Source organism: Leptidea sinapis, chromosome 15 (assembly GCF_905404315.1).
Source record: "Leptidea sinapis chromosome 15, ilLepSina1.1, whole genome shotgun sequence".
NCBI lineage: Eukaryota > Metazoa > Arthropoda > Insecta > Lepidoptera > Pieridae > Leptidea > Leptidea sinapis.
The window spans coordinates 1848212-1865178 of record NC_066279.1 but is presented as its reverse complement, the minus strand read 5'-3'; positions in this window follow the sequence as shown (position 1 = coordinate 1865178).

The window sequence follows — 16967 nt, the reverse complement described above, 5'->3', positions numbered from 1 at the left end:
ACAATAAACAACATAAATTTAAAGATCTCAAGGGAAAGGCTGGTTATGACTAGTTGCATGGATTTCTTAACCGTCATCGAACTCATGGGCTGAATGTTCAGATTCTGGATGGATCACTGCAGACATTTTCTTAAGATGGTTTCAGAAGTTTGTGATACTCACCAACGCTTCTAAAACCAACCCAGTAATGCGGATTTTAGATGGTCATTACTCTCACACCCAAAATTTGCAGTTAATCGATAAGGTACGTCAATACGGTTTGACAATAATATGCTTCCCACCACACACCACTCACAAACTACAGCCTGCAGATGTTGGTTTTATGCGGCCTTTGAGTATCTTTTATGATCAGGCTCTAACAGGATGGATAGTTTCCCAATTTCAAGTGGCCGAACTCTTCGGGCAAGCATATATTCGGGCATGCCAACTGCAATTAATGCATTTAAATCCTGTCAGATCTCACCTTATAATGCACAGATTTTTACTGACGATGACTTCATTGCTGCAGAGGCTACCGAAATCGAATTGAACGCGGCAAAGGAACCTAAATCTGATACAACTTCAACACTATCGCTAGCAGAAATCTCACAACGAACACAGACAGTTCCACCAACAATTACATCGTCAGCTCCTGATACTCAAACTGCCACCTGCACCGCCTTAAATTATTAGTTCTTCAGCACACAATCTACCTCAACCAACTGCTACAACCTCACATTTAGAAAAGCAAGCAACAGTAAATGATTCTTTGGATAATGAAGCATTCCATCTGGTTAGCCCGAAACAGTTAATGCCTTATCCACGAAGCGCCGAAAAAAGACCAAGACAAGTTATAAGAAGAGGAAAAGCAGCTATTATCACTGCTTCTCCATATAAAACAGAATTAGAAGAAAGACAAAATAGTAAGAAACCGAAACCAACAGACAAGAAGAAAATAACAATTAAGAGATCTCAAAAAACCAAGAAAGCTGACGATGAAGGTCAGACATCAGAAGAAGAAGATACAGAATGTCTATATTGTCACGGCTTGTATTCCGAGTCTACTGAAGGTTGGATCACTTGCCAGGCTTGCGGTAAGTGGGCGCATTGTGGCTGTGCAGGATTGGAAGATAACGATGACGAAGCCGTCCATATCAGTCCGGTTTGTGAAGACATTTAAATATTTTATACCCCATCTTAACCAAGGGGGTACCCCGTCTTGCCCTATAAGTGGGGTAAGATGGGGAGATATAACTACTTTTTAAAAATTGATATTTCTTTGAGTAGTATTAGATTTTTTTGTTTTGACTGATTATGATTAAAGGAAAAAAGGCTGATTATTTTCTTAATAATCGTTCCAACATTCTGGATTTAAAAACATGGGTTTTATTCTTGAAATACCTTAAGGTCCCCGTCTTACCCCACCTACCCCTACCTATGTAGTTATTCTTTTAAAAAATGTGCAACATTCGATTATCGACTTTAAGTTGTTTTTTTTATTCAGCTTAGACAAGATACTTTGTAAATTCGAATGATTTTTGCATACGAGTTCCGACGCGGAACTATCACAGCTTGCAATATCAATGTTGCGTTTGGAGAGGGGACTGCTAATTAACGCACCGTGCGAATTTGGCTTAAACGCTTTCGTGATGGAAATTTTTTTTTTTAAGAACGAACCACGAGGAAATCTGCCCACATAAGTGAATAACAATGAATTGAAAGATATGGTTGAAGCCGATCCGAACCAAACTACAATGGTTGCCCCAGGTCAAACGCCGCTACAGTGTCCTAAAGCAAAGCTTACCAATTAAAAGGTTGATTGACAAAAAAACTGATTGATGCTCTCGGCATGAAGCTATTCACTATAGCTTTCTCCGATATCGTCAAGCAATAATGTGCAAGATGTCAAGATGTCTACTGTGCGGAAATCCGAACATTTTGAGTAAACAAACACTTAACACTTCTATAATAAAGTCCCAGCCACTGTTCAGGCATTATCTATAAATAAATTTAAATGTTTATAATTAAATATAATAAATATAATTAAATAAAAAAATGGCTCTGTCGTAAATCCTATTACTCCACTGCTGAATACCTAAATGATCGGACAGCCTGGGACTAGATTGAGATTATTTTATAACGATAGAAATGACTGTACAATATTGTATATTTTTATTGAAAAGAGCGCAAAAAAGAATGTCGGGAGAGTTTCTTGCTTCTTCTCTCTCAGAGCGCCATTTGTTTCCGAAGCGGTATTAGTATCTAGATGTTATTAGAAATGACATCAAAAAGAATTCTAAAGGAATCAATTTTGAGAAAATAAATGCCTTTTATGCCTTTTAAAACTAACAGTAAAACAGCGCTGACTCATGAATCGAATTTCATTTTTTAACCCCTAATAATACTAAAGCGAAAACAGCAGTTGTTAATTCGTGGTAATTTTGTGATTTTTTTTATTACATTGCTACTTTGTTAATATTTTGGGTGCCGCATCCAATGGGTAAAAACGGAACCCCATTACTAAGACTCCGCTGTCCGTCTGTCTGTCTGTCTGTCCATCTGTCAACAGGCTTTATCTCATAAACCATAACAGTTAGACAGTTGAAATTTTCACAAATGATGTATTTCTGTGGCCGCACAAATACTGAATAATAAAAATTTAAGGGAGCTCCCATACAACAATGAGAAATCGTGATTTTTTTGCGTTTTTATAGATACGAAACCCTTCGTGCGCGAGTTCAACTCGCACTTGGCCGGTTTTTGAATAGTCTTTGTCATCTATATATATAAAAATGAATTCGTTAGTTTCGCTAAAACTCGAGAACGGCCCGACCGATTTGGCTAATTTTGGTCTTGAATTATTTGTGGACGTCCAAGGAAGGTTTAAACGTGTCCCCGTCGTTCAGAAATCAAACTGAAAGAATAGTTTAAAATGAATAACTAATTAGCATTTTTATATATTTCAAACTTTTTCAGGAGGTAAAAAATATACATAATTTTAGCTAACTATAGTTGGTAGATTAACTAAAGCTGTTAACTATCTATCAGATTATGTTTATCAAGATTGATATATCTTAAGTTTTGTCACAAATTAAATTTCTGAACGCAAACAATACTATTTGGCGTACGAGGGGTGGCTGATATAAAATCTACTTTGTTAAAGAAAGTTTTGAAAATCGAACTGGCCACTGCAAAATCATATTCTATATTTATTCCTTTTTCAAAATTATGACGCTTATTTTTTTTCGCTTGCTTTTGTTTTTTTGGCACGGCTTTGATTTCACCATGTCGAAAGAAAATTGTAAAATGATGAAATTTGAGCATCGAGCAGTGATTAAATTCCTAAGTAAATACGCAATAAGAAGGAAATACGCCTACGCAGATCAGAGAGCGCATGTTAAAGGTGTTTGGTGATTCAAGTCCTTCTGAATTCGTCATAAAGTTTTGGTCTAAGCAATTTAAACATGGCCGTGAGAGCCTGGAAGACGACCCACGTTGTGGAAGGCCAATTTCTGCGGTTACCGCAGATAATGTTGAAAAGGTGAAGAACCTGATTCTTGCAGATCGGCGAATCAAGCAGTGGGAGATAGCCAGAGATGTGGGCATTAGCAAGGAACTAGAATGTTGACCCCCTTTGACAAACAAAGGCGAGTAGAATGTTGTCAGGCATTTCTAGACCTGGTCAAAGGTAAAGAAGAAGAGACTATCTCTCGAATTGTGACCTGTGATAAAACTTGGATTCGCCAGTGGGATCCGGAAAGCAAACAAGAGTCAATGCAATGGAAATTTAAAGGAGAAAAGCCGCCAAGGAAGTTCAAGGTTCGGCCGTCGCGTCGGCTGGAAAACTAATGGCCATCGTATTTTGGGATGTCGAAGGGATTTTGATGATAGATTATTTGCCTAAAAATATAACAATGAATGCTGAATATTATGCAAACTTGCTTGACCAGCTTCGTGAACAAATCAAAGAAAAGCGGAGAGGCAAACTCAGCAAAGGTGTTCTGATTTTACAAGACAATACTCCTGTACACACAGCCTTAACGGCGAGGTCAGCCCTGAGCAAAAACGGCTTCACAGAAATTAACCATCCACCTTATAGTCCAGATCTGGCTCCCTGTGACTATTTCTTATTCAAAGATTTAAAGAAAAAATTGAGGGGTCGCAGATTTTCGACGGACGAAGAAATGAAGGAGGCTGTGACTGACCATTTTGACGAGCAAAATAAAAATTACTATTATAACGGCATGATGTCACTTATTTGCAAATGTCATAAGTGTATTTCACTTGCAGGAGACTATATAGAAAAATAAAAAAAAAAACTAGCCATCAAAGTCTTTTCTTTCATAGTTAGGTAGATTACTTATCAGCCTCCCCTCGTACATACAAAAGCTTAGGTCTTTTATTTATCGATTGAGGCAGTACGAAGTCTGCCGGGTCAGCTAGTTTAAAATAAAATAATGTTATTTTATATCAGGCAGAAAAATGGTATTTAATTAATAATATTTTATATACATGGATGGGAGCCAGATCGTATTTTTTTTTCTGAAGGCGCGATTTCTGAATTGTTTGTGAGCAGGGCCGCCATTCTATTTCCGCCGGTGTCTGTCACGCACGATACACAAGCATACACTTACATAAATACAAGTATGTGAACAATCTGAGCGGAGGCATCGCGTGGTTTTGGCAGCGCCGAGGACACGGCGTTCGATACTTTCGCGACGCTATGTCGCCGAGGTACAGTCGCGATCAAATGTCTAAATAAAATAAATTAAAAAAAAAACCGCTCATTTAGCAAATGCAGTTATATAATGTGTTTAATAATTTATAGGTCTAAATAGATTATGACAGCTATGAACATGTCGGAAAAATTGCGGTGAACCGTTACCCTCTATTGTCACCAACGCACGTACACTTAAACAAAGCGACGTATCGCGAGCGTAGGACCAGTCCGGTGTCATCATCATCACACTAAACTAATAAACCTGGCCTGTTATCATTCGTTAACTAACAGAAAGAGGCTTTGACTAGACGTATAAATCATCTAAGATTTAATATAAAATATCATCCTGTACATCTATGTTCTCAACACTATGATTTTCAAGAAACTATCTTACGTGTAGAACCAAACTATGAACATCTGTGTAGCGTTTCAGGGTAAATAAAAGAAAGATATAATAATCAATAAAAGAAATATATATTGAGGGTCATTTTAGAACTCCCCCGTCATTGTAGATTCATCAGGGATGTTTGCGAACACACACAAAGACGACTTTTACACAGTCATTCGAAAACGAGTCGCTCATGCTCAGGGTGAGGTGGAACACCAACACCATGTTGAGTGTGGTTGTTGATAAGACTGACTGCCCCATACTGAGGCATTGGATACACACACATGTACACATAGCTAGTGCCGCAATATGTCGTGACAAGTATTTAAACTAAATTATGCAATGTGAAATATTATATACTAACATAGTTACCGACGAATTGAGAACCTCCTCCTTTTTTGAACTCGATTAATTAAAAGGCTTTTAAGATACTTAATTGAAAAAGCGATTGATCATGGTTATATAATACATACAGCTTACAAACGTTTTGATTCTATGTGTGTATATTATGAATTATAATATTACTCATTATATGTACAAATACCTATTCTTGATTCAAATCTTACTCTCGAAACTGAAGCGAGAAAGCTCCTTTGCACAGGATGCTATTATGGATACCACAACGGCGCCTTTTTCTTCCGTGAAGCAGTAATGTGTAAGCATTACTGTATTTTAGTCTGAAGGGTGCCGTAGCTAGTGAAATTACTGGGAAAATGAAACTTAACATCTAATGTCTGTAGGTGACGAGCGCAGTTGTAGTGCCGCTCAGAATTTTTGGATCTTTCAAGGATCCTGATCGGCACTGCAGTGTAATGGGCAATTAGTATCAATTACCATCAGCTGAACGTCCTGCTCATTTCATCCCTTATAGTCATAAAAAGAAGTTACATGACGTTATTAGATGTTTTTGGAAAATCATATTTAAAATCAACGCAGGTAAAGTTTCATCAAGTAAAATAAATTTACATGATGAAATATTTTTGAAAAATTACCATTTTTAATTTATAACTCATTAGATAATTCCATTTACATTTTAGGTACATTATTTGACCGTTAAATACAAATCATTATCAAAATTAATTTACCGCACAATTATAATGTTGTCATTTATAATTATCAAACTCTGAAGGCGACTGTACCTCACATTTCCTTGAACGGAATATTATTCTGTTATAGGTTTTTTATTGCAATTTATTTTGGCGAGACCGAAGCGTTGTGACTTGCACGATTAAATTATGTCACCCTGACTCTGTGTGATTTATTTTTACACTTGCATGCAGATAAAGTCGGGGCATATTACTATCTCATTTCACGTCAGTCATAAATAGACAATAATTTACCTTAATTTTTGTTAAGTTGGCCACGTCGGTTGGTGCTGGGGCCTCTGCTTCGACTGCCGAAGACGGCAAGTGTCGCAAATATGTTGGTATCAGTGAGTATCTTTGTGCCGTTTGGTGTCGAGACACTTGGCCCGTGGGGCCCAGAGGCGCGGAGAATGTTCAAAATATTATCTTCGCTCCACAATAAGGCTACTGGAAACCCAAACGCTGGCAGCTATCTCAGTCAACGGATCAGCCTAGCTACCCAACGCGGAAATGCTGCCAGTATTCTTGGTACGCTTCCACGTAATGATAGTTTTAATTTTATGTAGTCATAGTATTGTAAATATAGTTATAGGGTTTGTTTTATGTTATAAAATTATAGAAACATTATTGTTAAACAGTTGACTGGATAGATGTTATCGAGTGGTCTGGTCCAACAAAAATATGTATTCATAATTTAAGCGCCTTAACAAAAGACCAATCGTTAAAGACACGTGGTGTAGGACCAGTCACTTAAAACAAATATAGTGTTTTTGACACCCCGAACGAACCGTAAGAACAAATTCCTCGTGAATTTGGCCGTGTGAATCGTGATTGTGGCCACTGGTCGTGCATGATCCCAAAGTTTAATAGCAGTTGCATCTTTTCGGTTTGCATGTTCTTAAAACAATGTTAAACGGCTCAAACAAATTTAAATTCTCGATTGACTGAAATTCCACTCGTACGAAACACTCGGAATAAACCAATGTTTCGATAGCAAGAAAAAATCACCATCAGGCTCGAATTCACAATCGTGCACTAACGTGTATTGAAACCACTCGATCAATCAATGAAAGATCTGTTTTAGAAGCGCAACGATTATATTATGTTTTGCAATTTCCGACAAGCACTGTTAATTGTTCTTAGATCAAGTTATGCCAAATAAATAATTACGGCCGTTCCCAATATTCTATCTACAGATAGAGATAAATTACTACCTTCTAGTGTCAGTAATTAGCTGTCAATAATCTGAAGCTGTCCCAATATACCCGATAAGTAATTCTTATCGCCTTATATTGGGAAACGTGAATTGCAATTTCCATACAAACTTTATATCGCTGGAAAGCTACACGTTGACAGACAGCGTGCACGGATAAGGTGAATTACCGTCGATAAGTTTATTGGGACAGAAAAGTCAACGATAGTTGCTATTTTTATCTCAAGTAAGAGATAGACTGAATATTGGGAACGGCCGTTAGTGCTTGCTTTAAATTGTCAAACGCCCCATCTGCAGAAGATTTTATAAACTATTGCTGATATTTCCAGCAGAGGAAGAGCTTTATCATGCAACATTTAAAAGCTATTTTTTAGGCAAAGTAGGGTGAAATAGTGCGATGTATTCCACCACCTTTCTTCAAATTTATCAATTTCAATAATAAACTACTACAAAACGGTACAAAACAATCAACAACGTATTATACTAACTGTGTAACTTTAGTCGTTAGGTTCGAAATCTAAACTAACCAAAACTACGTAATTGTGAAAAAAAAACTCATTCATCTTTTTGCATTTCATCTTAAATTCACTATCACAAAGCCAATCCTTGAGTATTTCTATTTCGTGCAATTATAGGAACATAGAATATTATCACGTGTACAAGTAGGTACGAGAGCAAAATTTCACACTTCAGCTTCAATGAATGAAAACGAAGTATGTGCAAGAATTTTATTCAGCTGATAAAATTATATAATATTTATTGATTCACGGGTGCAGGTTGTACCAAATTCACTGTTAATGGTCAGGTAGTAGTGTAATGAAGCCAGTTAGTGGCCTTAGAACAAACAGTAAGCTCTTATCAAAAAACTACAAACCGTGGTGTGTAAAAAGATTTTATGAATAATAATTGTCAGTGATTTAGAAATAGACTACGTACTTTATGTAAAGAAAGATATAAAAATAAAACATATACTTACTGATAACTGAGTAAAAATCTTTTTTTGCGCCCAGACAAAGGGAAAAGGCTACCCTCCGGGATAACGACGGGAACGGGAGGTGAATGCTCCTATGTCTGCGTTGGTTATGTGGGACTCACGTAAAACCTAAGTGCCTACCCACTAAACACCACCTGGGGTTGGCCAAAGCCAACCCCAGGTGCAACAAAGTAAGTGCCCTGAAAGCGTTCATAGAAATCAACCTTCTTTTGGTGAGAGAGGCGCAGGCGGAAATCCCTATGGAATATCCGCTGAGATAATTTATGCACATTGATACAGTAGATATAATCTAAATACAGATTTAAACCTTAAATTAACGGTATAACTAGCGCTATCTATAGGTGAGCAGACAAACTACGACGTAATAATCAAAACAAACGCTACCGGTAAATAGCATTGGGCGAATGTAAGAGTGGAATATATCGATCTAGGTTTTTAGAAACTTCGCAAGAGGGAGCTAGGTACGTCATTAAAAAACTACAAGTATTTTACTGTTTTTTGTTTTCTTAAAAATATAACATTCTTCCACTCATTTATCTATAAATATACATATAGGTATGTATACAAGTAGTTTTATTCTGCATACAGCAGCTATTTAATATTAGTATTTATTTACAACGGTTTATTTGTACGGAGTAAGCAAAATGGAATGTCATTAATTAGGTATAATCATACACTAGGGTTGCAAATTCTGCACTCGATACACTAGGGTTTGTGATGCGACAAGGAAAGCAATTCAAGTAGCCAGCTACTCTTATCACACTATTTAATAGCCTTGTACGAAGCAAGCTCGAGTATTGTTGTCAAGTCTGGTCCCCGTGCTTTAATATCCACATCAAAAGAATAGAAAGTATCCAAAAAAAATCTTACGATATTTAACTTATAAATTTCATACACCTAGAATACTGGACAGCTACTGTAGCCGGATTGAGTTCTTTAAAATACAGAGTTTGGAAGAGAGGCGTAAATTGTTAGACTTAAAGTTCTTACATAAACTGTTTCACAACTTAATTGAGAGCCCAGACTTGCTGACAAAATTCTGTATTTATGTACCTCGAAGTGCCCCTCGAAGCCAACGTCCATTTTTTGCACTCATGAAAGTAAATACAAACCTGGGTAATAAATTCTCCAATCGAGCAAATGGCAAGAGAATATAATGAGTACCTAAATAAAATACCAGACTTGGACATTGGTGCAGATGAGTTTACAACATTTATAAATAAATGTAAGTACTAAAATTTATAAGATGTAAATGCTGTTTTTTTTTTTTTAGACTTAATTTTAATTTTAACATAATATTTAGATAAACTATAATTTTACTAACATAATATTTAACTTTAAACAAGTTGTATAGTATGGTCGGGAAGGTAACAGATAATGAAAGATGTGTAATCCTGTAAGTTATCTGTACACTTAGATATATATATATATATATATTTTATTTTTGTATGTACTTAATTTATGTATTAGTGTGCGATTGTTGAGTTTCCAAATAAATAAATAAATAATATTTCCTTTCAGAATACGTTCTGTATCCTGAGGTTTACCTATAATTGCTAATAAAACAAGGGACATGATAACAATGCTTCATATAATATACTGAATTAAATTAAAAACCAATGAAATTATTAATTAAAAAACCCTTTCAGGTGTCCATTAGATCGAATAATAAAAAACAATGGATAAATGCAATAGGATGAATAGATTTCCACTTTGACGCGACTCAACAAGTCACAAAAACTGAAAACAAACTGCTCATTAAAGATGCAGTAATGAAACGTTGACTCGACGATCATAGCCTGGATAGTCCTTACGACGAACTTCTTATAGCAAAGAGCCTCTATCAATATATTAAGAGGTTCTCGCTAAGCGGTTGGCTCAAAGATCAGATACAGATACTTACCTCTATCTGCAGCCATGCCACGACCGGTGGCACTCTAAGTTAAATCTTTTGTGATGTTTAGTTGTTATAAGTATATACTTATGAATGTTTTTAGCGACTGAGCGTTTGGCGATTAAATAAAACAACTGCTTGACTGTGAGGAATATGTGGAAGATATGATTTATTAAAAGGTTACACGATATATATACAAAATTCTTAAAACTAGTTACCCAATTACAATCGTTACTTAAAAAATATTTACAAGTTCAGAAAATACACACCAATACTAAAAAGCTTACACTTTAACCAATAGTAAAACGTTACCCGACGCGTCATTCGAGGACGCTCGGCCTTGCTGTGCGGTTGTGTAACGCGGAGCATATGACTGATCACGTGAGTATGTCTGCGATCGTCGAGAGAAAGTACGATGCTTGAAACTTCACTGAGATGACTACTTATATAAGTACCTAATATACTCGATAAAAAATTATGATGCACAGTTTTTAATACAAATTAATAAAAAAACTTAATTTTAAGGAATAAATAAATACATGTGAAAAGAAAAACAAGATGATAATATATGTCGTGTAGTATTCACACAATTATTTAATAGGCAATCGTGAATTATATGAAATTACTTTTTTATGTTATGGTTCTATAGGTATTCTATTTATATAAAAATGAATCCCTATATTTCACGCCATCACGCGTGAACGGCTTGACGGATTTCGCTAATTCTTTATTTGTTCTGTTTGTTATTGTCAGGAGAAGGTTTTTATGAAAGAAAAATTTAAGAAAATTAGGGAGAAAATTTAAGAATACTTTACAACCATATAAAATTATTTCTAACCTAACCTAAGCGTTGGACAACAAAAACCTTTTTATTGTAACCTTTTGACGTTTGATAAAGACTCGACAGAATGTGTGCAATAAACATCTTTATAGAGAATGTAAATAAACTGAATTTTCATTAAAACAGGAGCTTCGGTTGGAGTTATTTTATTGATAAAATACACTTTAACAATTAATTTACTATCTACTACACAAGGATGTGAGAAAACTAAATTTCTAAGTTATCCACGAAATTCAGAAAACGAAAGAACCATCACGCCTAATATTAAATATGTACATATTCATATTGAGAATTAGCTAATGTTTAATTTTTTTTCAATGCGAAAGAAGAAATGATGACTAAGATCAGATTTTATTGTTTTTGAAAAAAAATACGGGTCGTTTTATTATGTTATCAATTGTTTAATGTAGTCACTACATATTATAAAAGAATGTCCTCTGCCCAATGCAGGGGTGGGACAGACGCCCTATAGTGACGTTTTCAGAAGACTGTAGTGCCATCTGTTAGTTGGCCCGAAAAAGAAAGCTTTGTCAGCTGTCACTCGCTTTGAAATCTTTCAACTTTTCTTTATGCCAAAAGAAGAAGAAAAAAAAAACTTTTCTTTATTTGTGTCACTGCCCACTGGTTATATAATGGCGGTTAGGTACTTCTAGCGTTTGCGCATGTATGTAGCTCTCGTGTTCCATTTTCCATATTTACACAACTAAATCTATCCTTTATGTTTTTAGCGACTGAGCGTTTGGCGATTAAATAAAACAACTGCTTGACTGTGAGGAATATGTGGAAGATATATGGAAGATATGATTTATTAAAAGGTTACACGATATATATACAAAATCCTTAAAACTAGTTACCCAATTACAATCGTTACTTAAAAAATATTTACAAGTTCAGAAAATACACACCAATACTAAAGCTTACATTTTAACCAATAGTAAAACGTTTCACTCGTTTTTTTTTTTTGCGCCCAAGCAAGGGAACGGGCCACCCTCCGGGATAACGACGGGAGGGAGGTGGTGAATGCTCATGCATACCAACACAGCCTAAGTCTGCGTTGGTTATGTGGGACTCACGTGAAAACCTAGGTGCCTACCCACTAAACACCACCTGCAGTTGGCTTTGGGCAGGTGCCCTCTAAGCCTACATCGAAGGCGACCTTCTCTTGGGGAGAGAGAGGTGCAAGCGGCACTCCCTATGGAGTTTCCGCTGGGATATTGCACAGAAGGTGCTATCTAATTGGGACTAGTGACATCAGAAGGATGATCACAAACTAGAGATGAATCTAAATGCGTCTGATTATCCCCGGATGCCAAGAGGCGTTCCAGGTCAGACGAGAGTTTGTTAGGGGGATCGGAGAGGGCGTGTCTGGGCCTCCTGACTTGATAACGTGAAGGAGGGGGGGCGGTATAATCCGCTGTCTCCTTAATCAGGGGATTTGGGTGATTGTCTGAGGACTTAAAGAAAGTTTCAGACAAGCATTTTAGGTGTTGTTGGATGGTGGGGAGCTCTAAGTCCCGGTGAAGGTGTGCGTTTCTAACGCACCAGTGGGGATTGACAGCCTTACGGCAGAAAATGGATTGGACTGTTTGGAGTTTATCTGTAATATTGGGTTTCGCATGAGCGAAAACTGGAGCGGCGTAAGTCATAACCGGTCGAATGCAAACCTTGAAGAGTGTTCGCTTGTTCCTAAAAGACATTTTACTGTGCCTACCTAACATACTGTTTAGGCGGTACAGGTAGAAGCGGGCGGTTCCGGTCACCTTCTGGACGTGAGGCCTGAAGGTGAGTTGGGAGTCGAGGGTCACACCCAAATACTTGGCTGTGGACCTGAAGGGGATAGGGGAGCCTAATAGATGAATGGGTCGATCCCGGCAGAAGCGTCTGCGCTTAAAATCAAAACGGACTGCGGAGCTTTTATCCGGGTTGACCTCAATACGCCATTTCCTAAACCAGTCACCTAGCTCATTAACTGAGCGTTGGAGCCTGGAGAGGACTGAAGATATCTGCTGGGACTGGACGTAGAGAGTGGTATCGTCAGCGAAGAGAGAGAGTTGGACTCCATTTCTAGGGATGGGAATACCGTTGGTATACGATATGTATAGAAGTGGTGAGAGCACTGAGCCCTGTGGTACCCTAACAGGGAGCAGGCGAGGGGAGGAGAGGACACCTTCTTGTCTGAAACGAAAGGTACGTTTGCGAAGATAAGAAGCCACTATGCGGACTAGTCGGGATGGGAGGCCTAGAGCGTGGAGTTTATATATTAGGCCTTCGTGCCAGACTTTGTCAAAAGCCTTGGCAACGTCGAAGAAGACAGCCATTGTCTTCTTACGTTTGGGATAGAACCCGCTGTAGATGTACTCTACAATGCGGTGGACTTGTTGAGGACAAGAGTGTTTTGCACGAAAGCCGAATTGTTGATGTATTATTAAGGGAGGGCCGTCCGTTGGAAAGAGATGCTTTCTCATACGGAACAGAATAACCCGTTCAAAGACTTTCCCCATAGCCTTGAGGAGGCTGATGGGGCGATGGTTGGAGGGGATATTAAGGGGTTTCCCTGGTTTAGGAATCCCTATAACTATGGCCTCTTTCCAAGAGCTTGGAAAGAAGCAGTGGTCGAGGCAGGCGTTGAAGAGGAAGACAAGAAAGAAGATCACCTGCTCGGGGAAGTGTTTGAGCGCCAGCCTGGAAATACCGTCGGCTCCTGGAACTTTGCGAGGTTTTAATCCACGGATGATGGATTTAACCTCCTCTACAGTAGTTGCAATGGGATCGTCGGTGAGAGGCATTGAGTTCAGACGGCTGACCTCATTCTCCACCGACGCTACGTGGAGGGGTTCAAAAGAAGAAGTGCTGGGTGAGCATTGTGAAGCAATGCTTTCAGCAAAACACTCCGCTTTATCCCTGTCCTCGAAAGCTGTACTGCCGTCGGGGCGTATCAAAGGCGGAGTGTGGAATATTGCGTCAGTACGAAGGGCTTTCGCCACTTTGTAATACGCCTAGTGTGAAGGGGAAATGTCCTCCATGAGTGAATCCTAATTGGAATTCCTCAATTCGGAGAGACATAACCTAACTTGGCTCTGGAGGAAGTTAGCGCGTGACCTATAGTTGGGCGTTGGGTACTTGGCGGCTCTTCTGAGAGCTGCATTCTTGGCTCTAATGAGGTTCATGACATCTAGCGGGAGCTTATGGTTGTTAACCTTAACCACCCGCTCGTTGTCATGGAGAGCGGACTGCACTGTTTGGGTAAGTGCTTTGACCGTGATGTCAATCTTATCCGTACTATCGAAATAGTTGGACGAGATTGCATATGGTGAATTGGGGGCATCAAAAGTTGATGCAAGAGACTCCCTATAACCCTCCCAGTTGGTGAGGGTTTTTGGGTGAGTGGTGGTAGGGGTAGGGGCATGGAGCCCGAGCTTGAGGGAGCGTTTCATTCAATAAGAATTGAGAAAAATATTATATGTTCTATCTCGCTCTAAAACTAATGCTATCGCAGTTTGTGTAAACTCGCGTCGAACCTCGATCATACGATGTCAATGAGCATTCCGCACCTACGTTGTTGCTCATTGATTAAAATTGCATGAATAGCGATCGACGCCCGAGTCCCGACGCGTCATTCGAGGACGCTCGGCCTTGCTGTGCGGTTGTGTAACGCGGAGCATATGACTGATCACGTGAGTATGTCTGCAATCGTCGAGAGAAAGTACGATGCTTGAAACTTCACTGAGATGACTACTGGTGATCTGTATGATTCTATGAGTTAATGTACAGCATTATGAAATGGTTCTTATCAGAGCTAATATTACGTTACATAAAATAAAATGTTCTTGTCAGAGCTAATATTACGTTGTATAAAATAAAATGTTCTTGTCAGAACGAATCTTTCGGCATACGCTTATTACAGTTATTATGCACGATTACTATTTCTACGATCTATAATGCTACGTTACAAGTTAGACATTAGACATTTGTGTTAATTGATATTATTGGTTGTAGGTACAGCTACATGTTCTATGTTGTGGCAAAATTAAATAACTAACTCTACTTGCAATTTCAACATGGTAAAAAATTGCAATACCTACATTAATAAGTAGAGTTAGTTAATTGCGTCACAACATTAAAAATGATTTTTATAATTTTGAGCTTATATGTAGTTATTTTCGGGGCCAATCTCCAGATGGCGCTAGTTTTCAAATAGACAGCTCATAATGCGTTGAGAGGGCTCATCAAACTTAGCCCCCCAAAAAAAATGTTTTTTCTATTTTTGAATTATCAATATCGCATATCGTTAGTTCGTAGTTTATTCTTAATTGTTCGCTATAAATAATTGTTTGTTCTTTTGTTGTTTATTTAAAAACAATTAATTAAAAATGGGGGAAACGCCTACTATTTGGTTCTGGCACTCGCCGGCCGCTGCCGCGGCACTCTACGCTCGGCTCGTGCGTTGTTTTAACTGTTCTAACATAACTTATAAATTGCAAATTTAAAAAAAAAATCGAGAACAAGCAAATGTTTATAGAGAACAATCAAGAACAAATGGCGAACTAACGATGTAATAAAAAAAATTTAAAAAGAAACTGGGGGGCTAACTTTCTTGAGCTCGTTGAGAGGGCTCTGGACTGGCGGCTGTCATAGTCCTTTTGTGCCTGTTTGACATTCGCCATTTTGGCGCTTAAACTAGTGAAAACAACCTCAGCAAACATCGACGTGGGAAACTATTAACAAAAAAAATGTACTTTATTACGTTGATTCTTGCAAAAATACTTCAGAGTATCGTACGTTCCTTCGCAGCCATTTTTATTTACAAAATCATATTCATTTAATTTTTGTTGTTATTGTAATCCATTATATTCTTAATTATAATCTATATCTTGATCTGAATTAATTTTTATTTTTATTTTAAAATATTATTTTTATTTCTAAATATTTTTTTAACAACGATATAAGTACGACAAAATTAGTTTACTGGCAAAAAAAATCCTGTAAAACATATGGAACAGCCTGTCCCGTGGTATTCTTGTATAAATACCAAGTGCGTTCTATACATATAGACAATGCACGCACTCAAAATCAAAGCCGAAATATGGCACATGCCACAAATAAGTGTCAGTCGATATGTCTTATATACATTTCTGCGTTTACTCCAGTTGCTTAAAATATTATTGGTCACTAGGCAGCAAAGTTAGCATTTTTTCAGTATAAGCAGTTACCTGTTGAGCATTTCACATTCCGTCATACGATTTATTTCCGTTACGGGCTTAGAATATTTACTTTATAGAAGTAATCCCCGCGTGCCCCTTTTAGATAGCAATAATTTTGACAGGAGTAGTCTTAGGTGTTTTCATATTATTATTATGACTAAAATTACCCCTCACAGAATTAAATTGTATGACATAATGTCACATAATCAACAGATGATTGGAATGTAAATTAATTAAACATAATAATAGAAAGCATGTAATTATAATTATATATTTATTTAGGACCAATAACATTTTTAATTTTCATTTTATAAATTTAATTAAAAAATTTAGACAGAGGTATCTGTATTTGATCTTTGAGCCCACCGCTTAGCGAGAACCTTCTGATATATTCATAGAGGCTCCTTGCTATAAGACCGCCGTAAGGACTATCAAGGCTTTGATGATCTAGTCAACGTCTAAACGGTCATCTCGTTAGCCAAGTCAAAGTACTTGTCCTTCTCAGTTTTCATGAGGTAGTCTTCTTATGGGATAGTGATTTCGACGAGGACTGCATAGCGCCGGGATCGCATAACCACCACATTTCTATGCTGATATAGGCGACAATAATCCTGCCCGTGATGATAGACCATCCCCTATAACCAGCGCTGGT